This window comes from Suncus etruscus, chromosome 15, assembly GCF_024139225.1.
Source record: "Suncus etruscus isolate mSunEtr1 chromosome 15, mSunEtr1.pri.cur, whole genome shotgun sequence".
Classification (NCBI taxonomy): domain Eukaryota; kingdom Metazoa; phylum Chordata; class Mammalia; order Eulipotyphla; family Soricidae; genus Suncus; species Suncus etruscus.
The window spans coordinates 5,983,084-5,991,790 of NC_064862.1; the positions used below are offsets into that span (position 1 = coordinate 5,983,084).

Genomic DNA, 8,707 nt, shown 5'->3' on the forward strand with positions numbered 1-8,707 from the left:
TGAGTTTACAAGCCTAGAAAGGGTGGAGCCAGAGGACGGCAACCACTCCGCTTTCCTTTCCCGGCCATGGACATCATTTAGCCAATGAATATAACCACAACACATAGAAAAATCCACAATACAAGTGTGACAATGGGGAAACAACATAGGCCAGCGCCAGACATAGAGAATGATATTGGCAACTCTGATGACTTGAACATGACCGACCAATTAGTCAGTCTCTCAGACTAGTCAGTCTCTCAGGAGTTTAGAGTTGCAATATGGAAGATGTTCAAAGAACTCAAAGAAAGTATAGAAGAGAACACTAATAAGAATCAAGAGAATATGAAGATAGAAATCAGAAAACTCCAAACTGAAATTTCAGGTCAAATAACAGGTCTGAAAAACTCAGTAGATGAATTGAAGAAAAACATGGTTGAGCTTTCCCATGGGTTAACAGCAGTTGAGTATAGAATTAGTACACTGGAAGATGAGATGAATAACAACTCCATACAGCAGAAGAAATTGGAAAAAAGCCTTAAAGCATGTGATCAAACAATGGAAAAAATTACTCAAAGAATGGAAACAGATGAAAATAGAAGTTTATGATAAGCTCAACAGAAACAACTTAAGAATCATTGGAGTCCCAGAGACCCAGGAAGAAAATCTCCAGAAAGAATCAATGGTCAAGAACATCATTAAAGAGAAACTACCAGAACTAATGAATACATGCGATCAAATCCTGTATGCCCAAAGAGTACCAACTAAAAGAGACCCCAGAAAAAACACTCCAAGACACATCCTAGTCACAATGACGAATCCCACAGATAGAGACAGAATTCTGAAAGCAGCAAGATCAAAAAGAGAAATTACATTCAAGGGAACATCCTTGAGATTTACTGCAGACCTGTCACCGGAAACACTCAAGGCCAGAAGGCAGTGGTGGGACATAGTGACAAAACTCAATGAAATAAATGCTTCGCCTAGAATACTGCACCCAGCAAAACTAACTTTCAGGTTTGAAGGAACAATACATGGTTTCACAGACAAACAAAAGCTCAGAAACTTACAGACTCAGAACTATTCTTAAAAGAAAAACTGAATGGCCTACTTTAAGACAAGACTGACCAACAGACAAACCAAACTTCGATGTAAAGATGGCACTAACTCCCAGGACAGTTCTTTCTCTCAATGTCAATGGACTAAATACACCAGTTAAGAGACACAGAGTGGCTAAATGGATCAAAAAACTCAACTCAACCTTCTGCTGCCTACAAGAAACGCACCTGAATAGTCAGAACAAGCATAGACTCAAAATAAAAGGCTGGAGGAAAATCATCAAAGCAAACAACACCCATAAAAAAGCTGGAGTGGCCATAATAATATCAGATGATGCAAACTTTATACTTAAGAAATTTGTAAGGGACAAAGTAAGACATTTTGTATTAATCAAGGGATACGTGCAGCAGAAAGAAATCACTCTCCTAAACATATATGCACCAAATGAGGGGACAGCAAAATATTTAATAAAATTGTTGACAAATCTGAAAAATAATATCAATAACAACACAATAATTGTGGGAGACCTCAACACAGCATTGTCAACACTTGACAGGTAAACTAGACTGAAACCCAACAAGAATATATATAAATATACTAGACCTGAAAAAGAGAAATGGAAGAAAGAGGCCTAGTAGATATATATAGGACACTCCACCCCCAGAAGCCTGGATACACATTCTTCTCTAATGTACATGGGACATTCTCCAGGATAGACTACATGCTACCACACAAAACATACCTCCATAATATCAAGAGGATAGAAATTTTGCAGGCTACCTTTGCTGACCACAAGGCCCTGAAATTATATGTGAACTACAAAGGGACACAGAAGAAAAACATTAATACCTGGAAGTTAAACAGCCTAATACTGAATAGCCAGTGGGTCCGAGATAAAATCAAAGAGGAAATCAAAACCTTCCTGGAAACAAATGACAATAGAGACACAAACTATCAGAACCTATGGGACACAGCAAATGTGGTACTGAGAGGAAAATTTATAGTTTTGCAAGCACACATCAAGAAAGAAGAAGGGGCATACCTGAATAGCTTAACAACGCAACTCATAGAATTAGAAAGTACTCAACAAAAGGACCCAAAAATAGGGAGACAGAAGGAAATAACAAAGCTGAGAGCAGAAATCAATAAAGTGGAACCCCAAAAAACAATCTAAAAGATCAACGAAAGCAGAAGTTGGTTCTTTGAAAAAATAAACAAGATTGATAGACCACTGGCAAAACTAACAAAGAAAGATAGAGATAGATAGATAGATAGATAGATAGATAGATAGATAGATAGATAGATAGATAGATAGAGAGAGAGAGAGAGAGAGAGAGAGAGAGAAACTTGATAACTCCTATTAGGAATGAAAAAGGAGTGATCATTACTGATATGATAAAGATCCAAAGTGTAATCAGAAACTACTTTGAGAAACTCTATGCCACTAAAAATAAAAACCTGGAAGAAATGGATAAAAATTTGGACGCTTATAATCTTCCATGGTTGAATGAAGAGGATGTAGCATATCTAAACACACCCATCACTATTGAGGGAATTAAGACAATAATCAACTGTCTGCCCAAAAACAAAAATCCAAGCCCAGATGGATGTACTAATGAATTATTTCAATCCTTTCAAGAGAAACTTCCTGGCAAGCCTCTTTCATGAAATTAAAAAAACAGGAACACTTCCAAATAGTTTTTATGAATCCAACAACACCTTGAAACCTAAACTAGACAGGGATGCTACCAAAAAAGAAAATTACAGACCAATATCGCTGATGAACACAGATGCAGAGATCCTCAATAAAATCCTGGCAAATAGGTTTCAATACCTCATTAAGAAGATCATCCACTATGACCAAGTAGGTTTCATCCCAGGAATGCAAGGATGGTTTAACATTCGTAAATCTATCAACATAATAACAACATCAACAACAAGAAAAATAGAAATCACGTGATCATATCAATAAATGCAGAGAAAGCATTTGATAAAGTCCAACACCCATTCTTGATCAAAACTCTCAGCAAGATGGGAATGAAAGGAACCTTTCTGAATATAGTTAAGGCCATCTACCAAAGCCAGTAGCAAATATTATCCTCAATTGAGAAAAACTAAAAGCTTTCCCTCTAAATTCTGGCACAAGACAAGGATGTCCTCTCTCACCACTCCTATTCAACATAGCACTGGAAGTTCTTGCTATAGTGATTAGGCAAGAAAAAGATATCAAGGGAATTCAGATAGGAAAGGAAGAAGTCAAGCTTTCGCTGTTTGCAGATGACATGATACTCTACTTAGAAAACCCTAAAGACTCTAACAAAATGCTTCTAGAAACAATAGACTCATATACAAGTTGGCAGTCTACAAAACTAACATACAAAAATCAATGGCCTTCCTATACACCAATAGTAATAAGGAAGAAATGGACATTAAGAAAAAAACCCCATTCACAATAGTGCCACACAAACTCAAATATCTTGGAATCAACTTGACTAAAAATGTGAAGGACCTATACATGAAAACTATAAAACTCTGCTTCAAGAAATAAGAGAGGACATGTAGAAATGGAAATACATACCCTGCTCATGGATTGGCAGGATTAACATCATTAAAATGGCAATAATCCCCAAAGCATTGTATTTAATGTAATCCCTCTAAAGATACCCATGACATTCTTCAAAGAAGTGGATCAGCACTTTTGAAATTTATTTGGAACAATAAACACCCTAGAATAGCTAAAGCAATCATTGGGAAAAAGTATATGGGAGGAATTCCTTTCCCCAACTTTAAACTGTACTACAAAGCAATAGTTATCAAAACAGCATGGTATTGGAATAAAGACAGGACCTCAGATCAGTGGAATAGGCTTGAATACTCAGAAAATGTTCCCCAGACATACAATCACCTAATTTTTGATAAAGGAGCAAGAAATCCTAAATGGAGCAAAGAAAGCCTCTTCAACAAGTGGTGTTGGCACAACTGGCTAGCCACTTGCAAAAAATTGAACTTAGACTCCCAGCTAACATCATGTACGAAGGTAAATCCAAATGGATAATAGACCTCAATATCAGACCCGAAACCATAAGATATATAGAACAACACGAAGGTAAAACACACTAGGACATTGAGACTAAAAGCATCTTCAAATAGGAAACTGCACTCTCCAAGCAAGTGAAACAGAGATTAACAGATGGGAATATATTAAACTGAGAAGCTTCTGCACCACAGAAGAAATAGTGCCCAGGATACAATAGCCCTCCACTGAGTGGGAGAAACTATTCACCCTATACCCATCAGACAAGGGGCTAATCTCCAAAATATACAAGGCACTGACAGAAATTTACAAGAAAAAAACATCTAATTCCATAAAAAAATGGGGAGAAGTAATGGACAGACACTTTGACAAAGAAGAAATACAAATGGCCAAAAGATACATGAAAAAGTGCTCCACATCACTAATCATCAGGGAGATCCAAATCAAAACAACTATGAGGTACCACCTCACACCCCAGAGATTGGCACACATCACAAAAAATGAGAAGAAGCAGTGTTGATGGGGATGTGGAGAAAAAGAAACTGTTATCCACTGCTGGTGGGAATGCCATCGAGTTCAACCTTTATGGAAAGCAATATGGAGATTCCTCTAACAACTGGAAATTGAGCTCCCATATGACCCAGCTATACCACTCCAAGGAATATACCCTAGGAACACAAAAATTCAATACAAAAATCCCTTCCTTACACCTATATTCATTGCAGCACTATTTACCATAGCAAGACTCTGGAAACAGCCAAGATACCCTTCAACAGATAAATGGCTAAAGAAACTGTGGTACATATACACAATGGAATATTATGCAGCTGTCAGGAAAGATGAAGTCATGAAATTTTCCTATACATGGGTGTACATGAAATCTATTATGCTGAGTGAAATAAGTCAGAGAGAGACAGAAATATGCAGAATGGTCTCACTCATCTATGGGTTTTAAGAAAAATGAAAGACATTCTTGCAATAATAACTTTCAGACACAAAAGAGAAAAGAGCTGGAAGTTACAGTTCACCTCATGAAGCTCACCACAAACAGGGATGAGTTTAGTTAGAGAAATAACTACGTTTTGAACTATCCTAATAATGAGAATGTACGAGGGAAATAGAAAGCCTGTCTAGAGTACAGGCGGGGGTTGGGTGGGGAGGAGGGAGACTTGGGACATTGGTGATGGGAATGTTGCACTGGTGATGGGTGGTGTTCTTTATTTGACTGAAACCCAAACACAATCATGTATGTAATAAAGTTGTTTAAATAAAAATTAAAAAAAAGAACAGGAAGTTAGTGAAGGTCAGTGGGTGTGGTAGAAAAAAGGAATTGTCTCAAGTTCCAGCGGGGGGAGAGGGAGGGAGGGAGGGAGAAAGGAAGGAAGGAAGGAAGGAAGGAAGGAAGGAAGGAAGGAAGGAAGGAAGGAAGGAAGGAAGGAAGGAAGGAAGGAAGGAAGGAAGGAAGGAAGGAAGGGAGGGAGGGAGGCAGGGAGGGAGGAAGGAAGGAAGGAAGGAAGGGAGGAAGGAAGGGAGGAAGGAAGGAAGGAAGGAAGGAAGGAAGGAAGGAAGGAAGGAAGGAAGGAAGGAAGGAAGGAAGGAAGGAGGGAAGAAGGCATGGAAGGAGGGAAGAAAGGAGAAAGGAAGGAATGAGAAAAGGAACATTGAAGTGGGAATGAGGGATGATAATTAAAGGAGTATGGCTGGCTTTCATCCTAGAGTGATACTAATCTAGATAGCTTTCTTCATTCACTGTTATTCTCTTTTGTAAATTACTTTACATACTCAATTTTCAAATTAATACCATTTTTCTAGTGGAGATACAGGATTAGGTTAATGTAAGCCTCTGGGCATATATTTTTTGTTTGGTTGTCCTTTCTTTCTAAGTACATTTTTTGGCCTAGAGTAGTTTTAGATTGATAGAAAAATACAAAGATCCAAGGGTGCTTACAGTACCCAACGCCCAACTAAACTATATTACCCTGTAGAGAGGGGAATATTTGTCACTGCTGATGAAACTACACTGACACATCCTCATCACTTAGAGTCCACAGATTACACAGGAGTCATTGAGCCTTGGTGGTGTATGCTTTATGGGTTTGAGAAGCATGTTATGAAATGAATTAAGCCCAGTTTCTCTTTCCAAAAAGGTCTAGGTGCTCCACCTCTCAGTCCCTCCCATTCTCGTAACCTCTAGAAAACTGATTTTTTAAATTGACATCAGAGTTTGGCTTTCTCCACAATACTTTAAGGTTGGAAATCAAACTAAAGATTGCATTTTTATTTTATTTTTTTTTTTTTTTTGGTTTTTGGGTCTCACCCGGCAGTGCTCAGGAGTTACTCCTGGCTCCATGCTCAGAAGTCGCTCCTGGCGAGCACGGGGGACCATATGGGACGCCGGGATTCGAACCGATGACCTTTTGCATGAGAGGCAAACGCCTTACCTTCATGCTATCTCTCCGGCCCCAAGATTGCATTTTTAGATTGACTGCTTTTATTTAGTAAAATATATTTAAGATTCCCCCATGTAGTTTCATGATTTAAAAGTTTGTTTCTTTTTAACACCCAATAAATAATTAAGTTCATAAATATGGGGTTCTAATAGAATAGGGCTGATATACTTTAACAACTTTTTTCAGGACTTTGATCTTGTACTTACAGGTCCTAGAAAATATAATTCTCTTGTTGAAATCATTGGGTTTGTTGTGTTTTTCTTTTTTTTTAATTTTTTAAAAAAAATTTTCAAGGCCACTGACTTTATTGACTGAAAAATACTATAAAAAGGCCAGTGACAGGCACCTAAGAGACCAAAGATGAGTGTGGGTGTGAGGGGCAGGGGCCCGGAATCCAGTCAGGAAAGCAGGTCTGCGTCCACAACATGACACCGGGAGGGGAGGGGAGGCATGCAAGAGTGAGAACCCAGCAAAGGGCCTGGTGACGGGTCAGGATTCTCCATAGTCCCTGGAGCTCATCCAAGTGAGCAGCATCTGTGGAGGGCAGGGGAGGAGCCCCCATTTACTGCAGACTCAGAGTCCAGGCTGGGGACTGGGGGGCCCCCTGGAGCATCACAAGAAGGCATCGCACCACTCCCGCAGGCATCCGAAACAGTCCCGGGACTGCTTGGCGTTGGCTCCGCAGGTGTCCTTGAGTCACTCCCGGAGAGTCTTCGTCCTTTTTTTTAGCATCAAAAACTGGCCGGGGACCACGTCGGGCCTTATCAAAGCCTCTTTCCTCCAGCTTCCTGCCCAGGACTTCGCCGATCCCCGGGCTTCTCCCCATGGGCTCGGCCACGAAGTCTCAGTGCTTTTGGGACGTGCGCATCCCAATGGGGCTGGATCTACAACTCCGCTTCACTTAGCAGTTCCTCCCGCCAGCCGGCTGCTCCTGCCTCTGCCTCAAAACGCTAGAACTTTCTTCCTGTTGTATTTTCTGAAGATCATGAATATAGTTTATCAAATCACCTACAGAATGGCATCTTTGTTGTTTCCAAGATTGGGAAATTATAAAGTTCCTATAATTTATTTATGTACAGATTTTTGTGGGGAAATACATTTCAGCTCATTGAGTAAATATAAAGGAACACAATTGTTTATTCCTCTGGTGTGCGTCTGGGTAGCTTTGAAGAAAACAATTAAAACTCTTCCCAAGTGAGTGAACATATTACATGCCTCTTAGCATGTAATGAGTGAGCGTTTCTATTTCTTGGTATTCTTACCAGCACCTGGCAGTAGCAGTATTCTTGATTTTAGTCATTCTGATAGATACGTGATGACACTTATTTGTTGTTTAAATGCACGTTGTATTAATGATGTGCATTGTAAAAATAATTTAAGCATTTTATGTCTATTTACCGTCTGCTTCTCTTCTTTGATGAGGTGTCTATTTAGGTCTTTTGTCTTTTTTTGTAAATCAAGTTGCTCATTTTCTTAAGGTTCTTTTTAGAGCTCTTTGCCCTCTTTGGATGACTGTTCATTTTTAGTAATTCCATGACTTGCCTTCTTATTTTCTTAATAATGTCTAAGAGAGCAGATACTTTTCATTATTTATCTTATTAACATACATTAACATTGCTATATTTATATTTAAAGAAATCTTTATAAAATATTGTCTATCATTATCACAGAACTAATGACCAAATTCTCTGTGATGCATGTTTGAAGAAACTTAATTAGTAGATGCTGTCAATTTGTTTAGAGTAGCATTGCAAAGTATTATAGACTGCATGGTTTAAATAACAGAAATTTATTTTATTGCAGTTATTAAAGGGAACAATAAAAATAAAGATTCAATTGGATCTCCACATGTAGAGAGATCCCACAATTGAAATTTTCTTGAAATACTTGTGGGCATGGAGATATGTGAAGGGGATATAATATGCTGACGCTACAACAAGTGAGGTTCTTAAAGCTTTTACTCTTTTTTTGTAAGGTAGCCTGAGGGGACCCAGAGATATAGCTCAAAGGGCAGGAGTTTACGCCTTAGTCTCTGGCACCATAGTCTCTGGCACCATAGGCACCATAGGCACCAGGCTCCTTAGTCTCTGGCACCATAGGATCTTCTGAACACTGTTAGGTTTCAGTGTAGTGGCTACCTCCCAGCCTCCAGAAATGCATGTCATCAATACTGAACCATTAGGCC

The 8,707-nt window shown here is 38.9% G+C and overlaps 1 pseudogene; it reads right to left on the bottom strand.

The window, feature by feature from the left end:
- Positions 1 to 7,134: 7,134 nt before the first annotated feature.
- LOC126029725 (barrier-to-autointegration factor-like) lies at positions 7,135 to 7,390 on the bottom strand (annotated as a pseudogene).
- Positions 7,391 to 8,707: the final 1,317 nt, after the last annotated feature.